Below are 15,940 nucleotides of genomic sequence, written 5' to 3'. Positions count from 1 at the left end.
AATGGTGAGACACTTTCAAACTTGAAAACATTTATACAACTTGAGGAATACCAGCATCATGCCTCTGTGTGAACATTTTGGAGAGAGTGAAATAATTAGGACCTGCAATACAATTGGAACTGAATCCTCAATAAGAACACTTTCCTCAGAAGCCTGAATCTGGGCTGAGGAGATGGTTATATTTAGATGAATCAAGGACCCCACTCTTTCCATCTTTCTGCTCTACCATCCTCAGAGTATTGGATGGTAATCTCAGGTTTTGCTCCTCATGGTCATAAGATGGCTGCCACTGCACCAAAAACCACATGTTCAAAGAGTACATCAAACACTGGAAGGGTGCTGTTTTTCCTCATGTTACACGTGCACACACACACACACAGAGAGAGAGAGAAAGAAAGAGAGAGAGAGAGAGAGAGAGAAGGAGAACCTCTCCCAAGAGCCACTCAGAAGATTTCCCAGCAATTCTTGGCCAGGACAGCGTGGCTCACCTATTCCCTAACTACAAAAGGAAGCTGGAAAAACAAGTACTGGGCATATACTGGGAGGCTAGTTCTACCATCAGGAAAAGAAAGTAAGAAAATGGTTGATGGAAAAGCAATTAATACCTGCTCCCAGTGGGAGATTCGGTAGTTAGCATGTCAGACCATTACCATGAGAAATTTTCATTTATGCTGAGTGAAAATCTGCTTTTTTATAATTTCTAAGCATCAGTCCTAACACTGCTCCTCTGAGAAGATGGCTCCACCCTAAATAGTTTTTATTTTCCTTTGATGTTTAAAAGTACTACATGCCAATAATAAAAATTACTGAAAGGTATAAACAAGAAAATAATTACCCAAAATCTTACCATTTAGAGATAACTTGTGTTTGCATCTGAGAACTTTCAGATCTTTTTCAATCTCTTGTCCCTATTTATGGTGCTGAGATTGTCTTTGGGCTGAGAACTATTTTCCATAGTTTTTATTAGGGAGTCTCTTGGAACCATTGCCCCACATGTCTCAAAGGGTCACCCAGTCTACTTCCGGGTCCTGTGATCCACTTCCAGGTCTTGTGGTCCACTTCTGGGTTCCCTTCCAGGAGGCTGTGGTTACAGAGGCTATGGCACCATTTGCATTACAATATTGTACCCGGGTGAGTGCCTATCCTCCCCTTGCTACAAACTTCTGCACACACTAAACAACTCCCCAAAACAAAAATGAAACCTATTCCTTTTTTAAGAAAATCAATAACCTTTTTACTAGATTCATGGAAAGCTTAACCTTTTTCTTGTTTAACATCATCATATTTATTTCTGAACTACATGACATGAGGAAGACACCCACAACTTCCCTACTTTTTGGCATGTGTCCTCTTTCAATCTGGTGTCAACAGTTCCCATTGAAGCTATGTTGGCTCATTTAATAATTGCCTTGTTAGTTTTCACTTTGTTGACATCATTTACAATTAGACAGGCAGAATTTTATATCTTCGTGTTTCCCATTCCTCATAAGCCAAGGGTCCACAAACTATACAAACCTGTTTTTATAAATAAAGTTTTATTGGAACACAGTCATGCTCAATTGTTACACATTGTCCATGGCTACAATGGCGGAGCTGACTAGTTGCCACAGAAACCGTATGGCCCACAACGCCAAAAGTATTTACTACCTGGCTCATTACAGAAAAAGCCTGCTGAACTGTCTTAGGCCAAAATCCCCTCTATATTTTCTACTTCATTTATCTTTGACTTTTTTAATTAAAAAATTAAAATTGTAGTTAAATTTTAATTTAAAAGTTATTTTTTAGATTTCCCTAAAGTGTAGGGCCCATGACTCTCCATCTAAACTTTCCCTCATAAGTATGAATTCAAGCAGCAATAATACTAATGGCTAATGTTTATGGAATATTTGCTGTGTACTAAATGGACTGATTTATTTGATTTTTGCAACCATGACATGACATAGGTACTACTACCACCCCCATTTTACAGAGGAGAAAACAGAGGCACAATAGGGTAAAGGAATGTCACTGATAAGTAACAGAACCAGCGTTTGGACCATGGGGCACGATCTCAGTGCCTATACCCTTACCACTGTGCTATCTGCCTGCCCAGTGAGGTTATTTTCTCCCAAAGCTTCCTTCACCTTTGTGCTCCCCATCAGTTTTTCCTTACTGGTTTAAGTTCCAGATAGAAGACCTCTGTGTGATTTTCCTTACCTTCTCGAAGATTAATTTGCCAGCAAAGAAAGTCAAGGACTTATCCAGTTCCCTTCTACTTTGGTTTAAATGTTTGTCCCCTCCAAAACTCACGCTGAAATTTAATTCCAAGTGTGGCAGTATTAAGAAGTGGGGCCTTTAAGAATCGATGGGGTCTGCCCTCCTGAATGGATTAATTGGATTAATGGGTCAATGAATGATGGGTTATCGATGGGTTGGGACTGGTAGCTTAACAAGAAGAACAGAGGCCCTGACAAGCATGCTCAGCTCCCACGTGGCACCCTATGCCAGTCACTTCGGGACTCTACTGAGTCCCCACCAGCAAGAAGGCCCTCACCAGATATGGCTCCTTGATCTTGAACTCAGCCTCCATAACTGTGAAAAATAAATTTCTTTTCTTTATAAATTACCTGGTTTCAAGTATTCTGTTATAAGCAACAGAAAATGAACCAAGATACCTTCCTAGAAGGACCTATAGTTGGCATCTGCCCAGTGCTGTCCCCATCACTGCTCTACCTGTCCACAGGCTAATTTATCATCTGTATTCAGAAACCAGCCTGCATACCTTGTGCACGACCTGGCAGTTTGTGTATAACTTCTGTCTCTCCTATTGTTCTAGCCACGAGCTGCTCTATTCCATCTGTGGAGGGAGGGAAGGTTCCATACAGTTGGCCCTATACAGATGCCAATGAGGGCTTAGCGGTGTTCCCCTAACTACGTGTTTTCTTTTAGACAAGGAATAGCCTTCCAGAACCCAAGCAAAGTTAAATGGAGACCAACAAGTGCTTGAGAACCACAGAGGAGATTTCCAACACTTAGGTCACATGCCTAAGCATTCAAAGGAAGAACTGTCAATTTAGTTTCACAAGTGACAGTAGATCCAAGGTATATACAGCTTTGCAGGAGCCCATTAATTACACAAAGCAAGATCTACATTAAAAAAAAAAAAAAGCGTATCTTCTACTCAGAGGACTCAGGAAAGTAAGAACTCAGAAGTGAAAATCAGTAATATTTGTATCAGTCAACATATCCTGAGTAATTACTTTGCTCCATGTGCTGTGTTAAAAGCTTTTGGGGATTCACCTCTTTTAATCCACACTATTGTTCCACTATAATAAACCAGTATTATTAACCATAGAAAAAACTGAAGTTTCAAGATATTTTAACAGGGCTGCCATATACCTCCCTCCCTCTCTCTATCCGATCAGCAAAAACTTATGCTGAACATTTGTGCCCAACCACCACATGCATTCTTACCCCATCCTGCCCTGCAGTTTATTTGTTCTCTGTTCTCTTCTCAGTTCTCTTGGTAAAATAGCTTGTGCATCTATAACAAATGCTAATGGATTCATCTGCCACTGCTTCTTCTTCTTTTATGATAAAATCCAACGCATTTGTTGAATAATTAATACATGCTGGTACATGTACAGAAATTCATTTTATTTCTATTTCTTTCTTTGTTCTTCCAATTTTGACTGCTGCCTTCTAGAGCTAAGACATAAAAGTGAGCACATTAACCTCATGGCAGCTGAGTGGGGCAGGCAGGTTCCATGGCAAGAACCCTATAACGAAGATGCTAGAGCTTTGGAAGTTGGGCAAGTTCCATAGGAGGGGAACAATCAGAGGAAAGGAGAGGAGCAAGCCAAAGTTAGTCCTGTATGGTCAGAAACTGGAAGATGGGTTCAGGCTGAAACTCTGCCACTTATGACTCTGGTGTGCATGCATAAATGTGTGTGTGTGTGTGTGTACATGTATATGTAATGAATTCAGGTAGAGAGGTGAGAGACATGACTGGGGCTGTGAAATCCAACAAAGAAGCCCCTTATTCTAGAATCATTCCCTCACACCAACCTGGGAACTGTGCCTGTCTCTCTGATGACTTGCTCTTCTCCCTTCCAGTGAAGATGTGCCCTGCCACTATTCCTGCTATGAAGAGCAGAGCCCTCACCCTTCCCTACAGCCCAGACCAGAAAAGCACTGCTAGGTGCCCAGAGCCAGGCCTGAGGATAGACAGAGAGACCCAGCTGCTACACAAGGACCACTGCTAAGGGTAAAATCAAGAGCCTGCAGTTTGCTGTTTGCAAGGAGGAAGCAAGACTAAAGCCCGCAGAAATGGGCTCAGCTCCATTTTTGTGGGGATCAGGGGTACCTTTTATTTGAAATTCTAGAAATTATAACTTTCTTATTGTACGTTAATTAAACTTCCCCATCTGTTTTGTACTGTGACTTCCAATAGGGTCACTGGATAAAGATGAATGTGGTTCATGCCTCGTAACAGCCCTCAAAAACCCTCCCAAAATGCTTCAGGGTGGATATCAGTGATCCTGGTTAAACTGGGCTGCGCCTCAGCCAGGAGGAGAGATGCTCTGCCATGAACCTCCATGTATGGTTTCCTGCCCCATCCTACATCTGCAGGGTACTCTGGGTCCTAGGGGTAACAGGTAAGGGAGTGAGGCAGGGAGGGACTGGGGAAGAGGAAAAAGCAAGAAGGGGTCCCCCAACCTCAGACTCTGCATTCATCTCCCTCTGTAGTCAGCAGTCATTTTCTGTGCATCTCCCACTCTCTGGGCCTCGACCAGGCTCTGGGCTTAAAACACCAAGCATTTCAGTGTCCTTGCTTGCAAGGAGTCCTCTGCCAATCCTCCCTGCTACCTGTTCTCAGCCCATTACCTAAGCCCTTGTTGCCCTGCTCTGTGGTCCTCAGGTCATGGCTCCCTCCCAACCCCTGCCCCACTGGGACGCCGCTTACAGACTGTGGCAGCCGCCACCATGGCTTGGCCTGATGCCATCTCTATCCTGACTATTCACCCAGTGGGGTGGCTGTGGGGAGGGGCCAGCCCTGTGGCCATGGGGGACAGTGGAACTCTGAGCACCTCTTGCATGCACATAGTGTCATGTACAGTCACAAGTGCCTGCACCTCAGGCACATTCATTCATTCATTTGGCAAATATTTGAGTGAGTGTCTGTCATGTTCCAGGCATGGTACAGGTATGAGGGATATCACAGGGAGCAGGACAGATATGGACTCCACCCACTGACAGCATCCCCCGAGCCTAGAAGTTAATGGGAAGGACAGATTCATGAATGCTCTCCACGGGGAAATAGCTTTACCTGGGGAATCAGGGAGGGCTTCCCTGAGGAAGTGACATTTATACTGAGACAGGAATGAGTCAATCATGGAGGAGGCATCTTCCAGACATGGAAAACAGTATTAGTGAAGTCCCAATGCTGAGTCAGCACAATGCTTTCAAGAACCTGAAAGGGGGCCTATGTGGCTGGAATAGGAGACAGTGAATGGGGAAGAGGCACCAGGCCCTGCTGTGGAAGGACCTCAGAAGCCATGCCAAAGACCTCAAGCCTTACCCACAGGCAATGGGAACCCACTGAATGGTTTTTAACATGGGAGAGCCTATTAAAAGGACATATCTAACTGGGCACAGTGGCTCACGCCTGTAATCCCAGCACTTTGGGAGGCCAAGGCAGGTGGATCACCTGAGGTCGGGAGTTTGAGACCAGCCTCATCAACATGGAGAAACCCCGTCTCTACTAAAAATACAAAATTAATCAGGCATAATGGCGCATGCCTGTAATCCCAGCTACTCGGGAGGCTGAGGCAGGAGAATCGCTTGAACCCGGGAGGCAGAGGTTGCAGTGAGCAGAGATTGCGCCATTGTACTTCAGCCTGGGCTACAAGAGTGAAACTCCATCTCCAAAAAAAAAAAAAAAAAAAAAAGACTTACCTACCCATCGCGTGGAGGGAGTGTCAGAGTATCAGAGATAAGAGACTCTAGTTGGGACAATAATGTCATGGTTCAGGCAAGAGATATGAAGGCTTGGACCAAGGTGGAGGCGGAATAGATGATGAGACACACAGTTTGAGGTGGACAAAATGTGTGGTTTGAGTGGACGTAGCAGGTGGCAGCAGATGCTTTTCAAAATAGCTTCTTGGTTTCTAGCTTGAACAACAGGATGGAGGATGGTGGTATTTGCTAGAACAGGATTATTTGCCCAGGCTGGCCTGGAGACCTATAAATTACCATCTGTATGCAAACCTGAATTCCAAGTTTCAAAATACAGATCTAGCAACAAACTTTTGAAGCAAGTCCTACATAAAAATTGCGAATAGACTGTACTTTTATCATTTTATTAATATCAGGTATTTTCAAAAGAGGCTTGTTCTGTATAACCAAGCCTGGGTGTCAGATACCCACATCCTTGAAAAGCAAAACAAAACAGAAAAAGAGAACAAAAAATATTGCTCACAGTTTGGCTGTGTTTTCTTGTGTTCCTGTTTCTTGCTGACTAAAACTAAATGCTGCCATATGCTCAGAAAATATCCAGCGTTTGCATGTTTTGGTTTTTTTTTTTTTTTTAATTTAGTTTTATCTGGTGGAGTCACAGAGGCTTCAGCAAAGTAACCCTATAATCTGCGCCTCGTGAATAACCATACAATTGAGCAATTGCAGTAATCACTGAGGGCTGCTGTGTGGACAGTAGGTTTTCGGGATTTTTCCAAAAATTTTTTTCTCAAATGCCAGGAAAGAGAACACGTGAGTTGAATCTCATGGCCCAGTGTCCTTTGGAATCTGCAGCTTTCCTCCAAAAATAATTAAGGTGAAGAAACAGGGCCTTGGTAAGCCAAATGCATTTCCAGGCCTAAGTCCATGTCCCAAAATAATCTTTTGGATTTTTTTAAGTGGAGGAACTTGGGAATAGCTAAATCTGTGCAGAGCCTTTTTGAGTGCTTAGAATGATCTTTTTAGAACTCCTCACTGCCTGATTACTACTTATAGTGTCCCCACGTCTCAGTGCATTACCACAAAGCCTGTAGATCGATATTAACAGCCCCCATTTTTCTGTTGTGCAAGCTGGCTGGTAGTTGTGGGTTAACCTGTATAAAGTCAGGATGTTGGGGCCAGGTATGGTGGTTCACGCCTCTAATCCCAGCACTTTGGGAGGCTGAGGCGGGCAGATCACCTGAGGTCAGGGGTTCAAGACCCAACCTGGCCAACCTGGTGAAACCCTGTCTCTACAAAAATACAAAAAATTAGCCGGACATGGTGGTACATGCCTATAATCCCAGCTGCTTGGGAGGCTGAGGCAGGAGAATCGCTTGAATCAGGAGATGGAGGTCACAGTGAACTGAGATCGTACCACTGCACTCAAGCTTGGGTGACAGTGCAAGACTCCACTGGAAAAAAAAAAAAGTCAGGATGTTGGTAAATTTGAGTGACAGAATTTGAACTTAAACTTGTCTAATGCTGAAACTCAAGATGGTGAAGATTCCCATTTTACTCTAAAGTTGTTGATCCATAAGCAAAGTAAAGGACAGAGATGTTCTAAGGCCCAGAAACAATAGCAGTGGTAGTTTCGTATTATTCCCCTGAGTTCTAGATTTGACTGGATATCTCCAACTTCAACATGTCCCAAACACAAACCATCACATTCCCTCCAAAGTTTGATTCCTTCCCATCTTCCCCAACTCATTCAATAAAGCTGCCATCTACCAAGTTATTGGTACTACAAATCTTGGGATCAGTCTTCATGCCTCTCACTTTTGGTGTTGCCATCTATAGCTCCTACCTCCTAAGCATTCTTCAAATTAATTATGTTCTTCATCCCCATCCATCTTCTACTACATTAGTTTTAGCCCTCATCATCTCTACTCTGCATTTACCATAGCCCAATAACTCCTCTCCCTGTCAGAGAGATTTTTCTGAACACAAATGAAACTGTGTCCTCACTCCTTAAATGGCTCCCTATTGCCTCTACACAATGAGAGCCACAATCCTGATCATTTTACACAAGTTCGTTCTGCATCGGTTTCAGCTTCATCTCCTGCTTCTCCTTACCTACCTTCTTCAAATCCCCCCTCTCACATTGATGCTCTTCCCTTCACACAAACCATCTCTTGGCCATTGAATATCCTGCTCTCTTACACTCCTCTGTGCCTTTGCATATAACATTCCCTCTGTCTTGACTCTTTCTTCTTTTCTTATCTCCTAGGGAATGCCTACTTATCTTTCATCTTCTCTGGGAAGCTTCCTTCCAACTCACAGGCAGAATTAGTTCCTCTCTACTTTGCTCCAGTTTTACAATGTTTATCACAATGAGTGGTGGTTGTCTGTTGTCTGCCTTGAGGGCTCTGATTTCCCAAAGAGTGGTGATTATGTATTATTCACCTCTGTATTCCCCTATGCCCAGTCCACACCTAGTCCTCAACAGTGTCTCATTAAGTGTCTGGCAAAGAAGTGGATGAATGGAAAAAAAACATGGCACCCAGGCTTTAGAAATGGGGTGTGGTTTTGCACTAAAACAGCAGCTATTATCAGGGAGCAGAGAAGACACTAGAGAGAGCACAAAGTGACTCAGAGGTGAATGTTCCTGTGACAGAGGGCCAATGGGATGTTTAAAAAGCTTCAACAAGTATAAATGAATATGGGCAGACTCCCCTGAAATTGGCAGGCGTTTTCCTTAGGCAGCTCTGTGTGATTTGCATAATTGAGGCAGTTCTGCCCATCTCATAAATCACAGTCTGAAAATGGCCACATGGCAGCAGTCTGGCAGGGAAACCGAGGAGGACTTTGTGTGAAGGACTTTCCCAGCCAGGCTGGGCAAATCATTTTCCAGGTCTCATTTTATTTTAACATGAAAATATTGCATGCCCATTCGGTATCTGGCCTTTTGCTCTATCCTCTAGTGAGGGTTTTTTTTTTTTAAGTGTTAGATGTTCTCCTCCCACTCAGGAAATTAGTCTCACTGAGAAAGCTAATATATACACCTGGAATTATCAGAAGTCACAAAGCTAGGTAAGATCAATGTTAGATCGTGCAAAATCATTTGGATGTAAAGAAATACCTAGGGGATGGATGGATGGACGGATGGACAGATGGACGGACGGACGGACGGACGGATGGGTGGATGGATGGATGGATGGATGGATAAATGTGTGGGTGATTGAATGGATGGATGGATGGGTGAGTGTTTGGGTGGGTGGGTGGCTGGATGGGTGGAAGACAGATGGTAAGCTGAGATAGTTAGGGAAGAGTTTATGGTGTTCAGTTCCAGGCACAGAACTTAACACACAGGCCAAGCTTAAAAATGTTTGACTAAAAGGCATGGAAGAGGAGACTGGTAGGAAGTGGGAAGGCAGAAAGGAGGAGAAAAAACATTGCAAAATGAGGGAAATCTTGACAAAAGTAAGAAATGAGCAAAATGCAGAGCAGAACAGAGTCTGAAGGGAAGAAGACGGATACAATAACTATCACTATAAAATGACCATTTACAGAGCTCTAACCATGTGCTAAGTACTTTTCATGAGCTATCTCCAGCATTCTTCACATACATATACACACACACACACACAATCCTATGAGTACTGCTAACAACTCAGTATGGTATATTAATGGAAGAAAAGCTCAAAAAAGTTAATCACTTTGCTCGAAGTCACCCAACTAGTAGATAATGAGGACAAGGCTGGAATGCAGGCTCTCAACTTGTTCTTACCACTGCACTGACCTAACTAGATAAACAGAGAATAGATTTGGAACATCTTGACTTCAATAATGTGGAATTTCTCCAGGTCCCTAGATCACTAGGCAATGTTTCTAAGGACCATAGAAATCATATATTTTTCCTGCTTCCCAAAACTTTTAAGTTACTCCATGCAGTGTATATATTATGCAGAGTAATTGATTCAGCTGAAGAGCCCTAATAGCCAATGTACCTGCAAAATGTTGATTTCTGATATGGAAGATCAGACATTTCCAAGCCTCAGTAAAAAGTCTTTATTGTGGAGCATGATCCCTATGCCTACAAGCTACAAACTGAGCTGATCATGACTTCAACCTCCTCTTTGCTGGCTCTTCCTCTTCTTACCAGTCTCTAAATGCTGAAGTTCTCCAGTGTTCCTTCTCTATCAGCACTCTTCTCTAGGTTATCTTTTCTAGTCTCACAGTGTTAAATATCTTCCATGTGCTGATGACTTCCAAATGTCTGTCTCCTGCCTGACCTCTCTCTCCTGGGCTCACCTTTATGTATGCTCCTGCCTACTAGGCACCTTCCGTCACAGGGTTCACAGATGCTGCAAACTTCAGTACATAAAACAAAGCTGTTAGTGGTTCCCTACTCCAGTCTGACTACCCCTCAGTGTTTGTTGTCCCAGCCGGGATGTCAATGTTCAACCAATTGCTCAAACCCCGCACCTGGAAGCCATCATTGGTTAATTTCTTTCCCTCTCACTCTATGTCCAGTCCAGCAAACCCCATGAGCTCCACATCCTCAATCTGCCCCTTTGTCTCCATCAGCACCGCCACTTTTCTCTTGGACTTTAACTTCTATTCTTGCCATCCTAAAGTCTATTCTCCACATAGCAGCCAGAGCGATGCTTCTGAAATGTAAATTACATTATGTCATCCCTTTGATTAAAGCCCCTACCCTAGCAGTGAGCTCCCATTGCACTGGGAATAAAGTGACCAGCAGTCTTCAATGATGGTCTATAGGCCTCTCCATGGTGTGGCCCCCAATTTCTCCCTTTTCCTTCCTTCTATATCCCCTTCCCCCCCGACCTTTTCTCTGCCTCTTCTCTCCACACTTCACTATTCTTCAGCTCAGTAATCTACACCAAGCTTGGCCAGGCACAGTGGCTAATGCCTGTAATCCTAACACTTTGGGAGGCCACTTGAGGCCAGGAGTTCAAGACCAGCCTGAGCATCATAGTGAGACCTCATCTCTACAAAAAATTATTTAAAAATTAGCTGGATGTGATAGCATGTGCCTGGAGTCCTACCTACTTGAGAGGTTGAGGCAGGAGGATCTCTTGAGCCTGGAAGTTCTAGGCTAGAGTGAACTATGACCATGCTACCGCACCCCAGCCTGGATGACATGGGAAGAATCTGTATCTAAAAGGAACAAACAAACAACACACACCAAACTTGTTATTCTTAAGTGCCTTTGCACCTTCTGTCTCTTCAACAAAGAACACTCAACTCATTTCCTTCTTTGGATGGATGGATGGATGGATGGATGGATGGATGGATGGATGTACGGATGGATGGATGGATGCATGGATGGATGGAAAGGTGGGTGGGTGGGTAGGTGGATGGGTGGATGGATGGATGGATGGATGGATGCATGGATGCATGGATGCATGGATGCATGGATGTATGGATGGAAAAGTGGGTGGGTGGGTAGGTGGATAGAAAGGTGGGTGGGTGGGCGGGTAGGTGGATGGATAAATGGGTAATAGAATATGCTCTGCACTTGGAATTTCTCCAAGCTAATCAGACATATGAGAAAATTATAATACATCAAGATGCCAATCTTTCAGCATTCCAAATGACAGGATGAATTAGCACAAGCTAACATACTCAACATTAGTTTAAGGAATGATACTGATTGATGAGTGAAAGGTGAGAATTTTTGGAAGACTGCAAGAAGGACTGATCTTTTTTCGTCCCTAAATGACATCTTCTTTGCATAAAATGTTATTCCTGGCAGGAAGTATCAGTCACTCCTCACCGCTTGAATGAAAATTAGAATGAAATGAATGAAGGAAGGAATGCAAACAAGAGACAAACAGGAAACCATGTTTATTTTTTACCATAAGTCAGTCAAACTCCCACACACCTATGCTGTGCATTTCCTCTGTTGGGTGTTAGAAAGTACAGCAAGAAAATGATCCTTTCCTCCTCCCTTTCTACAAGAAGCTATCTGGCAGTCACCCTCTGGGTACAGAGCACGTGAAAGATGGCAGTGGAGCAAAGCTTAGAGGCAGGAAGAATGCTCCATTTCCTGTTTATCCAGGATTTCTCAAGACAGTCATTTTGAAACTCTCCTTAACAGATAACCATGTAGATATTTAGCAGTGGTAAGGCTAATAGGGACAAGGTATCATTTGATTTAAAACCCTCACATGCCTTACTGGATTACAAGGGAGATCAGGTTGCTGTAGAAAATTGTTCTGTAATGAAATGACATGGAAGCAAGCAACAGGGCCCCTAACGCCATGGGATGTGTGCATGTTTCTAAACTTTGCACTCCAGGGCTGGTAAAGTTTACCTTCGATCGATTTATTTTGCTCAGCAAGTTTTCTTTATCCAACAGAGGCTCTTCTCAAGAGAAGATGGAATGTGAATACCTGTTCTAATTTAGACTGCTCTTTAAACTTCATTTAAATTACTATTATCATGCCCAGTCTTCCATAATGATGCATCTTGGTAGGCTGAAATGTCTCTGAGGTGCAGGCCTTTAATGAAGATCTTAGTCCAAGAGATATAATTTGGCCAGTCTGCCATGAAGTGCTCACCGACTCAGCTGAACTTTGTCCCCACTTGCACTGACCTCCCTGCCCCCTAAGGATGCACTCTGCTTGGCTCTCTTGTATTTTTTATGGTACAAGTACCCCACTGTCTCTTTCTGCTTAGCTCTACCTGCCCATTCTTTGTATAACAATAGCATCACAGTCAAACACAAACAGGAATATTGGCAAAATATCCTTATCCATATCCACATGGGCAAGAAAGTCATTAAAATGTCATTCAGTTGAGAATAAAGTTGCTTTAAAATGTAGTTGTTGGCCCGGTGCAGGGGCTCACGCCTGTAATCCCAGCACTTTCGGAGGCTCAGACAAATGGGTCACATGAGGTCAGGAGGTCGAGACCAGCCTGGCCAACATGGTGAAACCCCCATCTCTATTAAAAATATAAAAATTAGCTGGGAATGGTGATGCACGCCTGTAATCCCAGCTACTTGGGAGGCTGAGGCATGAGAATCGCTTGAACCCAGGAGGTGGAAGTTGCAATGAGCCGAGATCGCGCCGCTGCACTCCTGACTGGGCAACAAAATAATGAAAAAAATAAAAATAAAATGTAGTTGTCTGAAGTTTTTACACATGCTGAAGAATTTAGAGCTTCATCCTGACCTTTTTTCCACATACAAAGGAGTCTGAAAATTCTCCTAGAAGTTTCAGAAGAGTTCGCAGTGTAGCAAGCATCTTGACTTGAATGGAAGCTGTGTTTCCCTGAGGAGTCAGGTATGTGACGGTATCACTGGGGTCCAGTGGGCACAAGAGATTGATCAAATAAAAGGTCTCAATCATTGGGAAATAAGAGGCCATTTTTGGCATAGCCTGGGAGTCTGTCACTCAGACCAACTCCTCAAGAATTTATGCCTGGGTCCTAGGAATAAGGGAGTCACAAGTGAAATGATGGAAATTCCATGATATGGTGAGGCCATGACAGCATCAGTCCAGAACCGAGGCCTGGTAACACACAATGGGAAGAGACAGGGGACCCTGATAGGTAGAAAACATGAGCAACTTTGTGCCTCAGAGGTACCAGCAAATTAGCAGTGCCTGCTTGTGTGCTTTGACTCTCTCAACACAGACCCCATTTCTTTTAGAACACTTCCCCACTCCCACTCCTTATCTAGTCTTCAGAGATAATCGACAATCCCTATCTATGGAGGATCCACTGCTCTTTCTTACCTTTCCAGGAAGGATCCTTGAAGCACTTGAGTAGAAAGAGCGCACATATTCAGTGAACCCTGCTCTGAAAACAGAGGGCCTCTAGCATGGGACTCTAGACCCAGAAAGCCAGGAAGATGGTGCCAGGTTTGGGAAGAGGGATACAGAATCCTGAGTTCCAGCCCTAGCTTTGCCACTGACAGATGGACTACTTAGGCAGGAAATCGCTTCGCCTCTCTGGGGCCTCTGTTATGTCCTAGGGCTGCTTGCCATGAATCTCCTCTAGGGGCCTCTCTGGATCTGGAATTCATTCTTTTGAAAGGTAGTCTGGAATCTCCAGGTTCTGGAAATACCTGCATGACTGGGGAGCGACTGCACGGGAAGGTACAGGATTTCCCGAGTTCACAGTTGCAGGCTCACCTGCCACAGAAGTTAGAAAATAGTGTCAAACATGCATCATCGTATATTCCCACATCACCCAGCTGATTCGCCTCCAATCCGGATCCAATCTCCTGTCTTACTGCTCTGGGCTCCACTTTAAGGTGGAGAGTTTCGCATCTGGAAAGTGAACAGCCAGAGCCTGCAGGGAAGTTTGCTATTCTTTTCAGTTTGTTAAAATCATACCACCCCTATCTTCCTCCCTTCGGGGCTGGCCAGTCTTTCTCACCTTCCCTCCTGAAACTGTGAACAACATATATTGAGAAGCAAAGTGACAGATTAGTGCAATGAACTGAATGTTTGTGTCCTCCCCAAATTCACACGTTGAAACTCTAATCCCCAGTAGGATGGGTTTTGGAAGTGAGGACTTTGGGAGGCAATCAGGTCATAAGGAGTGCTCACAAACAGGATTAGCGCCCTTATGAAAAGAGACGCTGGAGAGCTTTCTAGCCCTCTTCCTGCCACACGAAAATGCAATGAGAAGTTGACCATCTGTAACCCGGGAGAGGCCCTTACCAGAACCCAACCACGGTGGCACGCTGATCTCAGACTTCCAACCTCCAGAACTATGAGAAACAAATTTCTGTTGTTTATAAGACACTCAGTCTATGGTACTTTGTTATAGTACCCTGGGAAGACTAAAACAATCAATGTGTTATGATGCCTGAATGAGAAATAGAGCAGTTTAATTTGGAGCGAAGGGAAGTCAATGTGGGATCATTTTTCTAACAGGAAAGAATGAGCAGAGAACAGATCCTTCCTTATTTAACCACCTCCCATTCTTACCACTATCCTGTCCAGAGATGAAAATAGACAGTTAAATATTTGGTTAGTCAAGGAGATGTTCACCCAGGAACAAAATCTCTTGTGTGTCATTTGCCTTGGTCCCCTAGATACCGACCTCCAGTCTCAAACCAAAGGAAATGAGGAACGGGAAAACAATGATAAGACAGGACTTGAACCTTAACTGCTGCTTCCTCAGGCCAGACGGATCTGTCCTTAAATGCACTGTCCTACTGCTTGCTAGGTCACTGCTGTTATGTGCTTGCTGGCACTTGGGTCTGGTCTGGTATTGATTTAAGGGAAGGAAATAAGTCACAAATCCTTATGGGCAAAGATAATTGCAATGGGACTCGGTTTTCCTAACCAAAGTCTTTTCTTCATTGCCACTGGATTCAAAAGGACTCCATCTCCACATTCCCCACCATGGCTGTCTCCCCAGAATGGGCATTCCAGTCACTGCCCCCTGGCCTTTAATGTGGCCATCAGCTAATCTTCGAAATCCTCCTCTTCCACCCTTCCCTAGATAGTTCCTGAGGCTTAAAAGAAATTTTCCTTTAAAGCAACAACTCTATTGTCCAGGCACAGGGCTTTGTACTTGCGCCATATGAAATCTAATCTTTTCATCCACACTTTGATGAATAAAGTGGTCTATTATTTTTACACGAATAGAGAACTGGCCTAAAGGTTACGGCCAACTCTCAAGTTCTATTTGTAGATAATGGTAGTTGGTGAAGAATGTATCTATTCTCTCACAATGTTCTTTCCACGCTGTAAAAAAAGCAAGTCTCAAACCAAATTTGTTCTATCACATGGACATTTATTCAATAAATAATTATTGGCAAGCAGGCATGACACAGTTCACATAATCATTTCCATAGACTCAAATGAACTCCCAGCTCTCTTTTGGGAACTATAAACATCACATTTATAGGACAAATTTTGTCAAGACAGACACAAAAACATACCAGAAGCAGGATTCAGTTACTCTCAGTTATCCTCGCAAGACTAGAAATGCTCCCAAGTCAGAGACTGAAGCCAAGGTCAGTGAGTCAACCTCA

This window comes from Trachypithecus francoisi, unplaced genomic scaffold, assembly GCF_009764315.1.
Source record: "Trachypithecus francoisi isolate TF-2019V2 unplaced genomic scaffold, Tfra_2.0 Lachesis_group20, whole genome shotgun sequence".
NCBI classification, from domain to species: domain Eukaryota; kingdom Metazoa; phylum Chordata; class Mammalia; order Primates; family Cercopithecidae; genus Trachypithecus; species Trachypithecus francoisi.
Note: the sequence above shows the minus strand (reverse complement) of the source record.